The 19685-nt window shown below is 41.3% G+C and overlaps 2 long non-coding RNA genes across 3 annotated transcripts in view; one reads left to right on the forward strand and one right to left on the reverse strand.

The window, feature by feature from the left end:
- LOC127139214 (uncharacterized) overlaps positions 1–19685 on the forward strand; it is a 114952-nt gene that overhangs the window by 68384 nt on the left and 26883 nt on the right. The gene's annotated exons all lie outside the window — the stretch shown is intronic.
- On the reverse strand, positions 10261–18717 carry LOC127139215 (uncharacterized). Its single transcript, XR_007809238.1, has 3 exons — positions 18605–18717; positions 13934–13979; positions 10261–11575 (listed from the first exon to the last, which is right to left on the reverse strand). It is a non-coding gene; the product is annotated as an uncharacterized LOC127139215 (long non-coding RNA).

A 19685-nucleotide genomic window follows, 5' to 3' on the forward strand; every position in this document is an offset into this window, starting at 1 on the left:
TTGTGTGTATCCTTTCCATAGATCCATTCAGTCATTGCTGCTGTTCAAACATTTGCTAGTTAAGCAGTCTTTGTGACCAAAGATCCTGTCATCCATACTCCAATAATAAACCCTCTTTCAAAGTTACCATGAGCTTTTTCACTTGCTATTTAAAATGTAGGTCAGTTATACCGCCTCTGTTATTTATACGTATCACAAAGCATGATGGGACGTTAACTGCTTGACTGGACCAAGCCAGCTGCATTCATATTTCTTATCTCACTTACTCTGTTGTTCTTTAAAAATTTCACCTGCTGTGGCTGCGCTTCATTTGTTGTCGTTGGTGCTCTGTTCTAGCTCATTCTTTGTTTTGTGAAAATTGTACAGACTACTGTATTTAAAGGGGAGAATAGGATAATACCACTCCTACTGATAGTAGTCGCAGATAACAAAATGAGTTTTTAATGCTCTTTGGCACTGGATAACTCTATCGAGACAGTTTGGAAGCAAACTCCCCCTGGTTACCTCAGACACTTTTAAAGAAACACAATTTTTGCAGGAGCAAAACTTCATCAAACACACAGAAATATGTGAGACTTTTGCAACATTCTCATTTGAGCTGTTCCTGATGAATTCTCACACAGTTTTTAGCTGTAAATGTTGGGGAAAATGAGAAGCAAAGAGGGCATAACGCAGCGACTCTCAGAGTGTTTAATACCCCGTCTGATAGGTTTATAAGCTTCAGCGGCAGACCAAACAGCAATTTTTGCCGCCATAATTGCTCAATTTATGAGCCAATGCTTAGATATGAGAAGTATTGTGCTGGATATTTGTGCCAAAACAAGTAAACTAATCAGATTTAAGGGGCAGTACAATTGGAAATGGTTTTCATCGTAAATGATTTATTTAAAAAAGAGATCGGGTGATATTTTGTGATGGTTGAAATAATCTGTTGAGGCTCTTGCAATGACTGAAATCCCCTTCCAAAGAAAAGAATACAGTTTACTGACTCATTAGTCTTTATTTTTACTGTGGACATATTCAGCGTCTGTACATCTCCGTGTACAGTGTGTGAGAACGAAAGTATGTTTGCGTGCAGGTACTGTAGTTACATGTGAATGCATGCTTGCACTTCCACATACTGTATATGCATGTAAAGATACACAGCTCAACAGTACCTTCCCTTGTGCCGTCCAGGAGCCATGAGACAGTGGTATCATGGAAGGAGCCTGGGGTTCAGGACCTCTAGAATTACTCTTGGAAGAGTCTCTCAAACTTATTAAAATCACTGGCACAATAAAACTGGGCGCTGGCATGACTGTAAATGACAGTCTGTGACATTTGAGCGCTGAGCATCGAGTTGATTTTGGCTGTCGCCTGCTGTTGTGGGCAAACGGAGGATGTGTAATGAGGAGGAGATCCACAGAGGTCACGCACATGGGAGATGCTCTTGAAACCTCATGCAAAAAGCCTGTGTGAAGAGATTTAATTCTAATGGTTCTAGTAGGTTTAACACAGAGAGGGGCTGATTTATTTAACTGCATTAAAAACCTTCATTGGATCTTTTGCATTCCAAAATAACAGACCTCCGCAGTCATTCTCATGAAGACATTTGGATGCAAGCAACAGTACTCAGCCACTGACAGCATTACAGTTTTGTTTGTGGGCCAAGTTGGTTTGAAAAGTAGCTGATGAGCTGAGGTGAGACACTGAAGTTACACAAATTAAGTGAATATCTTCTAAAGTTACAGTCACTTTGTTACTGCAGCTCAGAAAGGAAATACTGTCTGGGAATGCTGCATTACAAGACTCGAAAAATGCTCACTTAATTTTAGAGACTGCTCAAGACTCATATAATTTTCAGATAAACTCATAATTTTTTTGCATGGACTGAGGAATGTAAATTTTGTCTACCACTACTTACACTGGAAGCATGTCAGGAATTGATCTCTTAATGGCCGGTATGAACAAGAAAAATGATTACAGCAAGAACCAAGTAAGCATAATATGAACTAAAATGTCAAAGTAGATTTTAACACAGCCGCCCTCAACAAAGCAGACCTTCAGGGTTGGTTTAAAATGCAAGAGAGGCCTTAAAGCTCTTTTTATTTCATTTTATAATAATTAAATATCATCACAAACCACAACCAATCTGCCAGGGGCAGTTCTTCGTGGTTGGTAGTTTGTCAGGCTGTCAGGCATAGATGGATTACTGAATGGGACTACTGGGCACAGGCCCAGGGCTATGAAGAATCAGGGGGGACCCTAGGTTAACACTTATTGTTTGAAAGTCAATTAAAGAACTGTAAAGAGACATAAAATGATCAAAAAGGCAGTGTGCGTCCACATACTCTGTATGATTTAAAGATAAAGAGCTGGATCTGAACTTTTCACTGTGCCAGTTCAACAGTACATTCCCTGCTGTACTGGGGCCGTGAGATAATGGTATCATGGAAGAGGCCTGGGGTTCTGGACCTCTAGAATTACTCTTGGAAAAGTCTTTCAAAATTCGGAAAGTCACTGGCACAATAAAACAGGGCTGTGACATTTGAGCATCTCGCATCGAGTTGATCTTGGCTGTTGTCTGCTGTTGTGGGCAAACAGGGAGGATGTATAATACATAATACAATTTGTCTTTTGTGTACAAAGAGATGCAAAATGATCCGTGAGTGGTTAGTTTAGCTTAGGATAAAGGGGGGGTTCAACTAGCCTAGCACTCTCCTAAGATAAAAAATGTCTACCAAAGCCTCTAAAACATGTGTTGTATACCATTTATTTTATATAATTTATCAGACTCAAACAGAAATGTGAAAAACAGTATTTGGAGTTTCAGGGGAGGTGTGGTCACAACATGTGCAGAGCATGCAGCTGGTGGAGGACTAGTGCATCTTTTTTACCTAAGATGCCTTGAAAAAAGTTTGTAGAAAAGTTGGACTCAAACATTGGAAGTGTGAAGGGAGTCTAAGGCCAAACAGTGGGAGCAGTTACACTGAAATATAACCTGATATTCCCCAGTCTCTGTCTGCTTCTTCATCCTTTGGTTGTGTTTGGTTTCCATTGGGAACTGAAGTGTTTTATCTCATTATTATTCTAATATTCACTACCTGATACCATAAAGAACTGTTAACACAGAAGGTGCTTTGTGAAAGGACTTAAGGACTAGAATACAGTATCTACTAGAGTAACCACTATACCTGCTGTCATCCACTTTCCTCTTAAAACTCAAATCAACTCAATGCTCATCCATCAAGACATTAAAAAGTTATCTTTTGTCTGAGCCTGGCTTCAGGGGTGCTGCAGATTGTGACAGCATGTCTGGCCGGTGTCATGTGTGTGGCGACAGAGTGATTCCAGAGCCTTTCTTGTCCTTTTAAAAACCCAACAACCTGCTCCGGCCAGCGCAAACACTGCCGAAAGTGAGCGGAGGAGCGAAAGATAATATATTATATTTTATGTGTTTTTGGGAAGAGAGAATGTTAGTGTGACTCCATATATTAAACATAAACCCATTTAAAGCTAATTGAATACAAATACAGGGTCGGGGTATAAAATAAGAAAAGTGGGCAAGGGGACATATCAGGTATTAATGTTAACTGTTATATTTTTCCTACTAGTAGGTGAGAGATTCTATGTCCAGACTATTATAAGAAGTGAGGCCCCCTAACATATTTTTCTTGGACATGACCCACACACTACATACACACCACATATACACATCCTCCGTGGAAGCTCCGCGTGCTTGGAGAGGAAAGGCGGACATTTCGGGGCACGGGGCTACATTATACTATAGTAGCGGCTTTTATGAGACAGACAACACGCCTGGCTCCAGCGGGAAAACCTCATGATGGACAGGCACTTTACCTGAGCCAAGAGCAGGCGGGCTAGGAGGAGGGAAAATGAAATAAAATCAATACTCGAACATAACTTTTTAAATAAACATTTGCACTCCACGGACATTGTTGGCAGTGGGAGCCAGTAACCTGTCCCTATTGGTGGAACTCAACACCAGACCATTCGTGGAGCACTGGCTCCCATCGAGGTGATGGCTACTGGCAAGATGTGACGTGAATAGCAGGCTATGTTCTGTTTATTCAAGGCAAAAGAAGAGAGAGAGAGTGAGAGGGGGAAAAAAGAGGTAGACAGGGCTCAAATCCTGAAGTAAAGCTGCTCTTTCCCTGAGCAAGGGTTTTCACGGCTTGTTGATCATGCTAAAAGCTGCCTTAACCTCCGCAGGAGTGATGCCTGGTAGCTTTGAGCAGCAATTCTTCTCCAAGAGGGAAGAAATGAGATTAAACTGTTTCAGCTGCAACAGGCCTGTACCTCCCATGAACCAAGGTGGGATTCAGGTGCAACGTTTCGGTTTGGACTGAAATACAGGCATGCATTTAACGGCATAGACACCATTGGAATGTAGGTGTTAGGCCAATATGTCATCAACTGAAACAGTATACAGAATTAAAATGGCTGTTTCCTGGCATGGTTTTGAATTCAAAGTCTAAGAGGGAACACTTTGCTTATTTAAATTCTAAAATCAAAATTAAAAAGTATAAAAAGTATATATATATATAAATAAAATTATTATTTCCAAGGGATAATGTTTTAGGACCAGTGCAAGAGTCCAGATAATTAAGGAAAATCTATGAAAGCTCATCATTATTTATCATGTGGATATTGGATAAGACACAAAAGAGCTGCCATACTGCAGCAACCCGCAGTTTCTCCTCTGACTGTGGACTGAAAAACAAGTCAAGTAAGACATGCAGAGCTGGGTAGTGAAATTTGTTGATACTATCACCATGAGTTTCAGGGTTTTGATACCAAAAGCAAAAAATAAATTTAGCAATATCTTGTTGAAGGAAGATGGAAGGAAGAAGTCCAGTTTTAATATCAAACACAACTTTATTGTGAGACCTAAATAATGCAGTCTGTAAAAAAAGAAACATGGAGGTCTTGCAATGAAGTTGTTCCCTCGACACTGTTTTCCTTTTCCATGCAGTTTGCATTTGGAGGTGAAGCTGTGCCAGAACCCAAAAATTATGAGTCAAATCAGGAATGGTGTGATTGAAGAGTAAGTAGAAAAGGAATCTGACCAACTGTCATTACTTTAAAGCTGCAATAATGAATATTTTTATATGAAAAATAGGTCACATATGTAAAATGAAACGTGTCAATTGTGGCGATGGACCCACAGAGAATTTTTATCAAATTCAACATTTTAAACAGCAAACCTCTGAAGTTAGAGTCCAGCGGGTGAAAACAGTGGAACATTTAACAGCTAAAGAGTAAAATAAGCAACAGGAGAGTGACAACTGGTGTCCAGAAACACAGCAAATGAATGTTAATGTAATCTGCTGGATGTGTAAATAGGCGACTGTTTGCTCACATGTTCACCATATTAACTTCATAATGTGATAATGTGCGAGTGTTTTTCCACCTTGTTGCACTGTCTACAAATGGCCAAGAGTACCAGGCTCTAACATGTTGAGGTCTGATGAAGAGATACAGCCCTTTTTATACTGGCGGTTAATTCAGATGCTGCTGTCACTCTCTCTGCCTGAATGTGCTGAACAGCATTTTGGGAAATATAGGCTCATCAGAGGAGCAGGTTGCAGGAAGGCGGGTACAGAGTGAATTACGACACCTCATCTCAGATTAACTCATGGAATGCAGTGAGCATTGCAGACTGATGAGCAGTGTAAGAGTATCTGAGGGGAATTTTTCCTTAAAACAACAATAGACAGTCTGGGACTAATAGTCCACAGGATAAACTGGGTGGCCTGGCCTGGCCTGGCTGCCGGTGCTGCCCTGAGCTGCTGGCCCAGGTGCTGCTGACTATGGTGGAAAAGACCTCTCACTCTCCTTACAGCTGGCTGGATGGACACACATACACACACACACACACACACACAGACACAGCTGGTTCCTGCAGTCGCCCAGCTGCAGCAGCTGCCACACTGAGTGCTAGATGGACTGGGTCACAGTGTAACACCTGGAGGCCGAAACAGTCAAGTAATGGTGGGGATCAGACCGACTCTGGGATAAAGTAATAGATCTGGATCAGATTTCAAATGACTGAGCTGCCTAAATGTGACCTTTGATTGTATTTGTCATCCTGAAAAGAAACATCACATCCAACATCTACATTTCATTTCAGTTCAGTTCTTTATATTTACATGACGGCTTCTGTGGCAGTAATATCACAATAATATGATTATACTGTACGACAAGAGCTGTTAGAATAATAGTACCATCTAATTGCACTTCTCCTTTGCATTCCTCTGTACATAGCAAAAGAAAAACAACAACAAAATTCTAAATCTAATAAAATTGTATATTTTTTCCAAGATTAAACAGCTCTTACTGTGAAAAACTTCTTGACACTAATATTTGAGCTCTCCCAATATAACTTAACTTACTAAACCTTGGACAGCGTCAAAGTATTTCAGTAATTAATCATCACACAGTATAACTTGACGTTACACAGTAATGTTGTGCACAATCTGTAACTCTTACTTCTAAATAACATCTTGATGAGACATTTTTATATTGTTGTGAGCATGGAGATTCATTATTGACCTTCACATCTGTGGTGGTAAATTTTCTAAATCTCAGCTTTCGACTATCTTATGCCCTTCTTCAGCGGATGGAACTTGCACTAGTATGACGACCCAAGTCCACGCCCCCCCAGGGCCGGGCCAGGATGATAATTCTGGCTGTGACTTTAACGTCAGCCCAGGCCAGCCTCCACATACTCACAACACACCACGAACTGTACTAAACTGTAACCGTGTCTCCCTCAAGGTAGGGAGGATGTTTTGTCTAACCGAGACGATGGGAAAAGCTGGAGTGGTTGTGAATGTTTTGCTAATTGAGTGAAACAGCTGTCAGAGAACTGCAGTAGGAATTAATAATCGTGATTCGTCTGGCTAGCCAATGAGTGAGCTATGTGATCTGACCAATGAAAGAGCAGAGGCTGGACTCTTAGTATTTCACATGAGAGCATGAGAGGGTAATGTGGGAAGACTGAGAGACAAGTAGTATGTTTGTTTTGTTTTGTTTTGCTTTGTTTTGTTTAGGTTTTGTTACTGGAAGCGAGGGCAGGGTACGTGTTTTAACACATGACACATGAGACCAGACACCACTGTGATTCAGACTCAGTGTTGTGGAGATAGATGACACTGGTGTGGATATACCCATCTGTGGTTAGCACACACACACACACACACACACATTCAAGTGTCTGCAGACACGCTTGAGATGACACCAAATAAACAGTTACACCATCTTCCTGCCTCTATCAAATTTAATTGCTCCTTCCGTCCTGCATGCCCACACACACACACACAAACAAACATCCACCTGCTTTACTCAGAGCTGACGCAGTTCATCCTCACACTGCATGTCCACCGCTGTGTGTGTGTCACATTTGGAGGAAAATATCCACAAATCTCTCAAAACGTCATATTCCATTGAGTCTTTTCTCATTAGCTGCCTCAGAGCTTTACATGTAAACAAAGCTGTCATATGGGATGATCTCTGTGGAGAACATGACAGTGGATATACAACTCTTCCCGGAAAACTAGAGCGAGCAGAAAAAGGGAGATTTAGCTAGGATGTGGATATGATTAATAGAAATGTCAGATTTGAATTGCCAAAGCCAAGAACAGCTGCGAAAAACCAGGGCAAAGTGGGCACATGAGTGTGTGTTTAACGTGAGTGTGTTGCCCTTAAGCAAGGCACTCAACCTGCCCTTACTGTTGTGAGTCCAACAGTGGAGGACTGTGGTTACTGGGCAGCTCCCAGGTGTGAATATGCGGAACTGTGTGAGTGTGAAGCAATGTTAAATGAAGCATATTGTTTTTGAAGGGAGAATGGGAGGTCCACTCATCCTGGTGACAGAGGCTGAGAGCAACACACAGGGGCTGAGACACAGGCCTGAATGGCCTCAAGATGTGGCAGGGTATTCATTTATATTTATCTGCATTCTGAGCATGAAACATTTCACACTTGACAAAATTAAAAAGTTAGTGACAGGTCAGGACAGAGCTTAGTTTTATTCATAAAAAAGATTATTTAACACAGCTGTCAGCACCTATAAATGGTCCGAAATGAAGGGGAATTTTGTACCAGTAAATAACAAACAAATAAAAACACAAGACAGTGTAGTGTCACATCCTCCCCACAGATATAAAATATAGACACGGACATGCAACAGAAAATCTTTCAGTTTGGTCCTGATATACTTACAGTTGTGAGACATCTCAAGTCATTAGAAAAAAAAGTAACTTCACCAGATATGAATCTTATTCCAAGTACAGTTAGAGAGCCAGTGAGTGATGCTGAGTTGTAGTGAGAGTGAATACAACAGAGCATGTGTTTAGTATCAGCTTAAACTCAGTGTTAAATGTGGCTGACTGATTAAGTCTCAGAACTTGTGTTGAAAGTCACATTTTACTCATTGATTAGTTTCTTGTCTTCCAGTGATTCTGAGGCTGTATACCTTCAGCATCTCTGTTTAGCACAGTTACCATGGTTTCAAATATCATACTCACCTATCACACAGTCAGCACAAAAGGCTCTGATCACCTGCTTGTAGTTCAGATTATATTCAGTTGCCTGTTCACTCCTTTACCACTGCAGCTAAAATGTGACAGGGTGAGCAGATAAGTAACAGAAGATCTGCATGGTTACAACCGACATTTTCTGGTAAACTTTTTTTTGTTCTTTTTGCAGTCCTGCAGTTGGCAGGACAAATTGTTGGGACAAAGAGAGAGCAGCGCTGACTCACCTTGCCATATCTGGCTCTATTAATACATCTGTGGTCCAGCCGAGTGAATCACAGCAAAGTGGATATGGTTGCGTTTCAACATAGTGACTGGATCCAGCTAAATCTTACTTAGTGTTGGCCAACTGAAACGGCTCAGTCAAGGTCTTTGAAAGGTTTAGTAAAAATTTAAAACCTTTTGGAACATCATGAATATCCATTTTAAAGCAGCAAACTTATTTTGTGAGATTTAAGTGGACTAAATATTTCATGCAACTTTCCAACAACTGAGAAGACAGAGAACACAAGTAACTCATCACATTATTTAATTCACCTCTCCACACAATCATATTTGGTAAACCAGTTGTTTACACTCACTTGAATGAAGTCATTCTGCAGTCATCTGCAGTCTGAGACCTGCTGAGGCCGAAGGCCCTCAAGAGTCCTACCTCCAGGCGGGCCAATCAGCATGAGAGTTGTGGGGAGACGACGCGTGGCTGGCAGCGTGGCAGCAGAGAACCGCAGCCACCTCGCAGCTTATGAAGGCCTCCATTCACCTCCGTTCACACAATATTCATGCTAGAGAGAGACTTCCCCAGCGAAAACAAGCCCCGTTTAAAGAGAAAACAATTGCCCCTCCCTGACAAATTCCTGCTAATTTGCCAGCGCCAGAGAGGCAGGATAGGAGCGACGCGAGTGATGGACGCCTGCCCGTCTCGCTGCAGAGTGTCTCTCTGTGTGTATTTGTAAATGAGTGTGTGTGTGTGTGTGTCCCTGTGCTACTACATGTCTTAAGGGCGCCAGCTCTTCCACCAGTCTTAACTTTGACACATCCCTGATGCATCCTGTTCTGGAGTTTCACTCATCAAACTTCCAACATCCCCTTCCTCCAAACACTTACCACATACCTTCTGGTCAAAAATATATATATATATATATTTTGCCTCTCTCATCTTATTTCGTTTTTTTTAAATAGTTTGCTGTTTGAAAGTTGATCCAAAAGCCTAAATTGAATGAGTATTTTCATTAATCACAACCCTTGGTAGCACACGTGATTGACTTGTTATTGTGTGTCAATTTAACACGCGATGCAATATGACTCAGAGTATAATTTGACTTTCCATATTTATTTTTCTGCCTTATTAGAAATAGTGCTGCTTGTTCAGCAAAGGACTGTGAGGGTGCACTGTGCAGTCAGGAACATGTTCCAGCCCATGGGGGAGGAAACGTGGAGGAAACCTTGTCTCACTTTGTGTGTGGAAGGTACTCGCGGTAACTGTGTGTGTGTGTGTGTGTGTGTGTGTGTGTGTGCGTGCACTGTTAATATGCAAGTTCATTAAGCAGGTGGGTCTCGTCTTTAACACTCTGGACGGGTGTGTTTGTTTGTGTGTATGAGGTTCAGGTGTTATGTGATGTGAGACGGGGAAATGGAGGCTTGGTACAGTGTGCATGTGTGTGTGAGAGAGAGTGTGTGTGTGTGCAGTACTGAAGTTTGAGGCTGACGTTGGTCACAGAAGTATTTTATTGCAGCTTCTTGTTGTGCTGTTACTCAATGAATCGCAGTAGACCAAATATTGTGCAATAATTGAGAGAATAAATACATTTTTTTCACATTTTTGTAGGAAAAAATCCTAATCAGGTCCTTCACTTCCTGTTGCTGTGCCTGTCAAACTTTAATGCCATAGTTTATAGCATTAATGGTGGCAGATTTACCTTTGAAATTCCTTGTATTTAAAGTGTGTGTCCTTGATTTCACAGAGGTAGACAAAAGCAGCTTCTTATTTTTAGCTCAGCGACTGTCAAGTTTGCCAGCTGAAATGATTTTATTAGCTGTGGCTAACCAGCTAACTCAGTTAATATTAGTTTGGTTAGCCATTTTTATAACAGATCCAAAGGGAGGGAACATTTTTGTTTTTCAAGCAACCCAGTACAGTGCTAGTTCGACTCTTTTCTCTCTCATAGTTCAACATTTAAGCACAGATACTGTACATTACAACACCACCCAGTTAAATGCGAGAACCCTGCAACTTACAACATACACCACATAAGAGTTAATGAGGGAGCTTCCTAACATCATGAACGAGGCTTTCTTTTTAATACAAACTGTAACCTCACCAAATGTAGTCATCTATTGGAATGAGGGTTAGGTTACTACTGTTGTGGGTGGTAAGCTCGTAATGCAGATCTGCTTACATTTACAGCTTAGCAGATAAACACAGTTTAATCCCGTTACAGGATTTCACTCTTCCTTTTGTGCTTTGGTTTTGTAAAAAGACACCATTATCCAAACTCTTTGAATGCCGAGTATCGCTCTTATTAAAGCCCCATGCACACTGTTTCAGCAGCATGCAGAGAAGTCCGAAGTTTGACAGGCCTGCCGTGCCTAGTTACGGTTGCTAAGCTGTGATTGGACAGTCGCTGTTCAGTGCAGGTGATTAGTCAGCGAGTGTACAGCACAACAGAGATCAGTTTATAATCATCTCTCTCCTCTATCACGTCCCCCTCTATGATCCACCCCCAACACACCCCCGAAACTGCCCTGCCCCCCTGCACTCCCCAGGCCACTCTCCTCTCTTTGCTCCTGCAGTCAGCTGGCATGGAGAAGAAGGGCTCTTTGACTCATGTGGAGGGGGGAAATGATGAGGGTTTGGGGTGGGGTGGGGGGGGGTCCCGGTGCTCTTGGAGTCTGATAGTCTGGCTGGTTCGTACAAGCTTTTCCTCCAGGGTTTTAAGCAGTCAGAGAGGCGAGGAGGGAGAGAGGAGATTTCTGACGGCACATCTCCACCATGTGGACTGCTGACAGGGCCACCACTGAAACTGGTCAGAGAATCACTGCAGATAGTGTATGGTTGAGACGAAGGAGTTCATTAATTCAAATGAGCAACAGGTCTTCAGTAACAACAGTTCTTATACTGGGAATGTCAGATGAGGTTGGATGATGTTACTATAACTTACAATATTTACCATGAGATTCTGCCTCAGATATTTGTGTATAAATGGCAGCTGAATGTCAAGAAAATGTACTGTCTTGTACTGGTATTTTTAGAATGTGAATGAAATTATTTTTTTCCCATATTCCCAAACCCCCCGAGTTTACATCTAATCTACAATCCCAGGAGAAACTCAGTGTTCCTGGCTGCAACCAAACAAGCAGTGCTTCTATTAGTAAAGGTTTGATTTAAGAGTAGCAGTGCTACAAGCCACCACCAACAACCACCGCTGAGTGATGAAGCCAATAGAGAAGTGTTATTAAAGTTATAAATTAAATATTTTAGTGTCTGTGGAGCCTGACAACAATCAAAATACAACTGAATAAACATGAAAAAATTGACTTTAGCAGCAAGCTGCCGTCCATGACGACTGTGAAGGCTCAAAGAGCTACATGTTTAATCACACTCAGCTGTGGTGGTTGATGTTTTCTCGTTTCACTCAGTGATAAAGATGTCGCTGAGTTGGAAACTGATACAGATACAGTACTTTCTGTATGCACAAAAACATATCAAATTTAACGCAGAGAGATGATGCAGGGTGTATGATGACACAGGACATCATATCCAACACACTCAGTCAAACACACTCATCAGCTACCTCCCCCCGCCTCTTTCCACCCCCCACCATTCAGTAGCTGTAGACCCCCATGCCGACACCTAATCCAGAGCCTCGCTACCATAACATTTTCACAAGGGTCGCGAGCCGCGCAATAACAGCTCCACATGAATTGGTGAACTGCCTCTTTATAAGAGGAACGACACACACAATTAGTGTTCATTGGTGGCAGCCTGCCGCCACTTTTTCCTGTGTATTTTTACGTGTTACGTGTGTTTTTTAAGAGTTGAATGTAATCCTGAGATAGTGTGTATCTTTTAAAGAGACTGTGTGTGATGGTTTCATAATGTTTTTTTAATGTGTCGATTGTGTTTTTAAATTTAATAGGACCTCAGAGCAAATATTAAAGGAAAACACAGTTAACATTTTGCTTAATCAAAATAAAATATCCATTATCCAGAGGTGTGGTAATTTTTTGAATATATTTTTCTCTCAATATTATATAAAATAGTCTTTAGCTTTTAGGGAGTAGAACCTTTCAAACTAATATCTCTGACAAGCCAACTCAGCCGTCCTCTCTTTGCCCAGCAGTAAAACTAATGACAAAACTGGAACAATCTGCTTTTTGAATGGCCACTTTTATTCCTCAAATGTAGCGATCTGCGGCCTAATTTGTCCTGTGGGACGCCACACGCTCCCCATAAAGCCACTATTAGAGCTCCAGTAGCAGGGATAATGAATATGATTCAGACAAGGTGCCCGGCAGCAGCTCCACCTCCCCAGGACACAAACACTGCCGCAGCTCGCCAAGGAATTGCACACGCGCACACACACACACACAGATATTTTACTACTTTTAACATCAAGGTCACTGTAATTAATCACCCCCGAAACAATCGTTTTCATTTCATTTTACTCTACTTAAATGTAAATTCTGATTGTCATTACTTTAATCGAAAGTGACATCATTTATTGCTTTTCTGTCCTTTTAAACACAAGATTGATTTCAATGTTAGATGCTTTGGTTTAGCTTTAATCAGTTTTTTAATGAATAATGGCTTTACAGTCAAACTTTAAAGCTGCATGAGTTAGGGTTTTATGTAACTGCATCTATTTTATCAGCCTAATTTAGGAGCTGAAAGTACCCTGTGGATTTTCTTTGTAAAGAAAGTTTATTTTTTAAATTTTGTGTTTTTCACTTGAACGGTGTGTGCATGTACTTTGCTTAAATATCTTGAGTCTTCCCTGCTATTGTTATTGCTACCAAATGTTCCTCTATATTGTGAAATATACACAAAACAGGGCCTGTTCACCAAAGCATTGCTACATAAACTATTAGTACCTGGAATTTTTAATCTGCGTTTAAACACCAGGGGAAAATTTGGCAAGTTTTCCTGTTGGTGGATAAAAATGGCTACAACCAGCAGGCGGCTGTAAGAACTATGCACAATAATGATGCCATATAAAGCAAAGCACAAGCATAACTGCAACAACAGTAGTTAACAGTGGAAAAGAGATGAGCAGTAGTTGTACATGCAGCTACAGATTTTTGTGTGGTGATGGAAAGGAAGTACTTGACGAATCAGAAATGTTCAGCACTGCAAGCCTCACTCTAAAGGTTCCTGCACTTTTAAAAAGTCCTACCTCGCATAGAGTTCCTCCAAAGGTTCCTAGTTCCTGGGGAAAGTTCCTGCATTTGAAACACAGCTACAGCAATGATCATGACAGGACATCTTTAAAGTGTCTCATCCCTGTTTACTGAGACACCATTAAAAGGGATGTTCATTACATCTTTCATACATGCTAGTGGCACTCTGGTATTGACTGGAGCATGTTCATACTCATGCTGCTACATGAGGGCAGCTCAGACCTTTGCCATACCCCCCACCCTTCAGCACCTCCAGCCTGTACATCACTCAGCATCCCCAGCTGTCCTGAACAGCCCAATAATACTGTCAGTGTCCACACACACACACACACACACACACACACACACATGCACACGTAACCAATTACATGTTCTTGACAGACACAGGTTTATATGGTCTCGATTAAGAACCAATTTTTTTGCATATACACACACATAGTTACACACACACAACATCTGTGCACACAGAGAAGGAACATCCATCCACACTCCAGCGTGTGCCAGGGAACTGTGTTGTAAAGATTTATATGACAAGGTGGCAGACAGACAGTGGCAGGGCTGCGATCCTACCCGTCTCACTGCTGATGTTGACAGTGTTATTGCTCTGGCTCTGCTTGTCTGTGTGTGTGTGTGTGTGTGTGCGTGCACTAAGCTTATCCACATTCAAGCAAATCAAAGTAGATTAACAGAAAAACACTCATGACTGGTATGTACTTGTTTTCGGTTCAAACTTAATTTCATTTTTCTATCTTCCTTTCTGTCTCTTTGCCTTGCTCTTTACACAGTATGTAGTCTTGACTTCTCCTTTTAAGAACCTACATTTACTCACATACACATTGTTCTGGTCTCTGTTGCCTTATCTGACTCTTACTTACAGAAGTGCTCGCTCCACCCCCTCTGATGTGTGTGTGTGTGTGTGTGTGAGGCTGTTACCGTCCAGCTCTACCGAGCTCTGCCCCCTCACAGTAAAAACAGAAAGTGCTTTGGTAACTGGGGAGCAGGAGCTCAGATTATCTCTCCTGCAGGCGGTACAGGCTTGGCCGCAACCTTCTCTCCATCCATCTTCACTTCTATCCCTCTGTATTTTCAACCGGTATGGCTTGTTGCCCAGGAACGACTTGCTTCATGTACAGGATAGCAGTAAAATGGATGCAAGCTGTTCAGTTCTGTCTGCAAGTTCACATTCGCCTGAATGGACACTGCACACACCAATCAACAGCCTAGCAACACCTGAACAACCACTAGAAATCAACTAGTATAACACGATCACATACTAGGATTGACGTCTAATCATTCTGGGCTTACATTTGCATTCAAACACACACTTCACGTAATTACACAAAAACATGAATCTGCTTCACTAGATGTTGGTAGGTTACCAATCAGTACACTAATCTATGTGCAGCACCTTTCCTTATCTCTGTCGACCTGGCAGCTTTGAAAACTGTGTTTATGCCAGTCTTAAGATAACATTGAAACTACAGTGAACACTCCTATCCTCAGAGCAAAGCATCAGCTCTCAGAAATGATTAAAAAAAGCCATCATTTCTTTGTCCAGAAGACTTCAGGCTGCAGGAAACACAAAGCCAAGCCAAGGTTTTATCCGTCATCTCAGGCAATTTGAGCCTGTTTTAATTGGAAAACTACTGCAGTGTGATAACTCCCAGTAACTAAGACCACGTATATCAATCAGGGTACTTCTGCAGTCATATATAAGTGTTACAACTGAGAGAGCTTAAAAATTAGCAAGTGAGCAGAAAGTCTAAACAATTAGCTAGTAAAATATTGAAATACAGTAGTTAGCTAAAAGTAATGGATAAACATTTGGAATAGCTGAAACTGACAGATAAATGGTTGAAAAGGAAAACTAAATGAACAGGTAAAACATTCAATAGTTAGCTGAAAGCATTAGTTTAAATGTCCAGCTGACTCACGGTCCAAGTAGTGGTACAAATTTGTATGTCAGACAAAAAAAATAAAAATTGGAGAACCTTTGACGTACAGCATCCCCAAGCTTGCCTGATTATGTAAACACCTTAGAATATTAGCAGAAGGACTCATATCGGTGCTGACCTTCAATTTCTCACGTTGGGTGGACTTCAGTAACATTCGTGCCTGCCTGTTTCTTGTGCATGTGTGTGTTTACAGTGTGTGAAAGCCTGGCGCATTTGACTTGGCAAAGAACTTGCACATAATGGAAATCTCACCATGTGACAAACCTTTTAGCTGCATGTGGAGTGACACTGGTTAAAGTAAAAGGAGGAGAGATACCTGATCATAAAATGCAAAAACACACTCATGCAGAGCCATCACTTCATAACAGGACCTGGTGCAGTGGTAATGACCGCTAATGTCTTTCTGACAAGTAGGAGCTAAGCTTGTGAAAGCAACATGAAAGGCGACTGCTCAGGGTCTTTCTACAGTCCTGCTGGAGGCTGATGCCAGGACTGAGCCGCAGGCCGAGTCTGGCTGGCAGAGCAACACTACTCTGTGGTGGTGCTCTGCACAGGTCTGCAGACTGTCTATCTGACTTCACCTCTGTTCTGTACCAAACCACAATGTGAAAATCAACAGCTCTCCTGCTTCTCTCAGGCTTCCTCTAATGTGATTTTACATGTGTACATGCTTTTATATTTTCAGTATATACAAAAGGCCTGATCCAAAATGAGATATTTACCATAAGGAAAGGGGAACTCCGACAAAATGATTGATGGTATAAAAATATAATAAATTATCTTCTTTGGAAGAGATACAAAGCTGTACCACAAGTTCTTACTGGGCACAATCATGACATTTTACAGAGTGGAACCTCTATATTTAGGACATATTGAATGATGTACATAATGATTTGATCATTTTTTCCCCACCATGATCAAATTAGGTACAAATACAAAAACTACAAGGCGCTTCATTTTCTTTAGAAAATGCATGTGTGCTTTGAAATGTTTGAAATATTAAAATACCTGAAGTTTTGTTGAGGTTGCAGTAAAATTACAAATACTAAAAGAAGCTGAAGGACAGTGATGAAAAGAGTTTAAGTTTTAGTTTGAGTGTAAGTGCTGAGTGTAGTAGAAGTAAGTGCTAAAAGAAGCTGAGGATTCATTTGAAGCTCACAAACTGGAGGGAACTGAAATGTGTAGGTGATAAATGTAAGTGTAGGTTGAAGTGGAAGTCCTAAATGAACATTCCAGTCCATGTTCAGTTGATGCCTTTATTCACAGTTTAAAAATTGGCCTCCTTCTGAAAAAAAAGACACCTTTTTTTTTTTTTGCCTAAAACTGTTTGAAAAAACAAATATTGCTGAAGCCTGTCATCCAGGTATCAGCCATCTTTCTTAAAAACTGACAAGGTCTGAAAACAGCAAGAAACTTGACCTGTGAAAGTTTTCACTCATTTCTACTGCTTTTACCATGGCGGCCCACATACTTATTTCAAAAATGTATGAACTATGAACTAATAACTAGTAATTAAGGAACAATTATTCAGTTTAAACAAATAACTGCATTGCCTGCAACTTGTGTCACAATCTTCCCAAGACCCCTCTTAACATGTCAGCCCCCAGGTAAAGAAGCTTCTCTTTATAATTACAGTTATTAGCCATATAAGCATGTTTGCCTCATCCAATATTTTTTAGTTTACCTTTGTGAGTTCCAATACTTGTGTGGCATTGCTCTCAAACCTGTACCCCAAACCATCACAAACATACACACACGCACACGTACACAAGTGTCAGTCCTGTTTTAACTGCCTGTTACTGTTTTCCCGCTGTGCTCAACGTCATTTAAAATAACTAATATATCCTATAAAACCCAGCAGCAGTAGCCTGCTCAGGTTTACACAAATAATTAGCTGCAGGCAGACACAATTATACGCTGAGAGAAATATGACCTGCCAGAGTGCATGATTGAAACCAAAGGTAATGACCTCATATTGTGGAATTTCTCTTAAGCACTCTGCGGTAAACAACTAACAGGATCCTTTTTTTGTCTTGGGAAGCAAAACAAGCTGTGATCTGTGGCTTTGAAAAGGGGGATTAACAGCATTACATGCAACATATCTTTCTCTTAATTCCTCCTCCCTCACCCTCTCCCTTAATTCCTCTCCTTCTTTTACCCTGACCACATGCCCTAAAACATGTAGGCACCGTGTTTTTCAGGAACAAAACCAGCAGGGTGATCTGTGGCTTTTTTTAACGGGGCTCAGTACTGTGTACCTCCAGGGTCTGCGGTCCCTACTGACAGCTTTACAGGCAGCTGATTGGAGGTGCCATGCCAGCACAACAAGGGAGGCCTGCACCCACAGTGGCAGCCATGATGGCTCTCTCAGCTACTGTGCATTAATATCCAAACACAATTTCTTCCTGGAACAGTACACACAGCAGATTTTCAAGTCTATGTTGCGTCTTCTATATTTACAGTAGGACCAGTGTGTCCAGTGGATGCTCAGATAAAACCTTCCCTATCAACACTTTATAAGACAAGCAGAAAAGGATGAGGTTGGGTTTATACAGGGTTATGGCTCATACACAAACAGTGGAAAACAAGAGTGTTAAAGTGACACTGCAAATCCACATCGGGCACACACACACACACACAAATACCCACACAGACAAACACTTAACACACACATTGGAAAAATAGCCATGACATCACCGTCACTTTACCTACCATCGACGTGCTCCTATTTATGTGCAGACGGCTGCTGCGTGCCACCAGGACATAAACACACACTTTGACGTACCACACCCTCACACACACCCTCACTCCACCCCATACACACCCATGCCACCACCTATATACCCACCCAATGCCACAAACATAGTCACCGTGTCTTTTCTGGAAGTCTGCCCCTCCTGTCACACACACACACACCTCTCAACCTGCCCAACAAACACATAGCAACCCAAACACTTGTGTGTGTGTATACGTGTGTGTGTCTGTGTAGTGGAAACTTTCATTGGTCCAGAGGTGTCACCTTGCAGACTGACGTCACACGTTTGCTCCTCTGACATTTACCGGAGGTTTCCTGGTTGTTGCTGGTCTTTCCCCCACCCCTCTCTAACACTTTCTCTTTCACTCTCTTTTTTTAATTCTTTCCCTCTTTCTTTGGATATTAATTCTCAGAAATACTTACACAATGTGATCTCCACATTTTGCTGTAGTGCTCCATGCTAACACTTAAGCAGGCACCGTGAAGGTGATTCAAATTTCAAATTCAACTTTTTTACATTGCTGAAGTTAATCTAACTAATATGTGTGACTCGTCTAACAGCTTTTGGATATCAGTAAATTCACATGATATAGTATAACACAACATTTCAGTACTTTTGGGGGGGTTTAAAATCTAGATAACAATCCCCTGAATTTTGTTTTGGCAAATGTGTTTATATGTTCTTATATCGTTGAACATTTTGGGTAATACGCTTTTAGGACAGTCACTGACAGTATCTGACAACCCAGGAACAAAGTACTGAGTGGATGAACGAGCTACAACATGTCACCTAATAACAGTGCTGCTCAGCACACTGTGTCTTTTTTTACTTTGGAAACAGCAAGGCTTGCTGTTTCTGATGCTCTCAGATCCATAGAGATAAAGGGATGTGAGTGGTATCAATCGTCATATCGTCATGTCTCACCCTCTGAAAGAAGGCAAGTAATTCTCAAAATGTTCAGCAACACTTTTACATTTGTGGTTAAAACTAATTAAAATATTGATGATTCATGTGATAAAACATCCTTATCTCATAAA

The sequence above is a fragment of the Lates calcarifer genome, linkage group LG23, assembly GCF_001640805.2.
Source record: "Lates calcarifer isolate ASB-BC8 linkage group LG23, TLL_Latcal_v3, whole genome shotgun sequence".
In the NCBI taxonomy this organism is placed as follows: domain Eukaryota; kingdom Metazoa; phylum Chordata; class Actinopteri; family Centropomidae; genus Lates; species Lates calcarifer.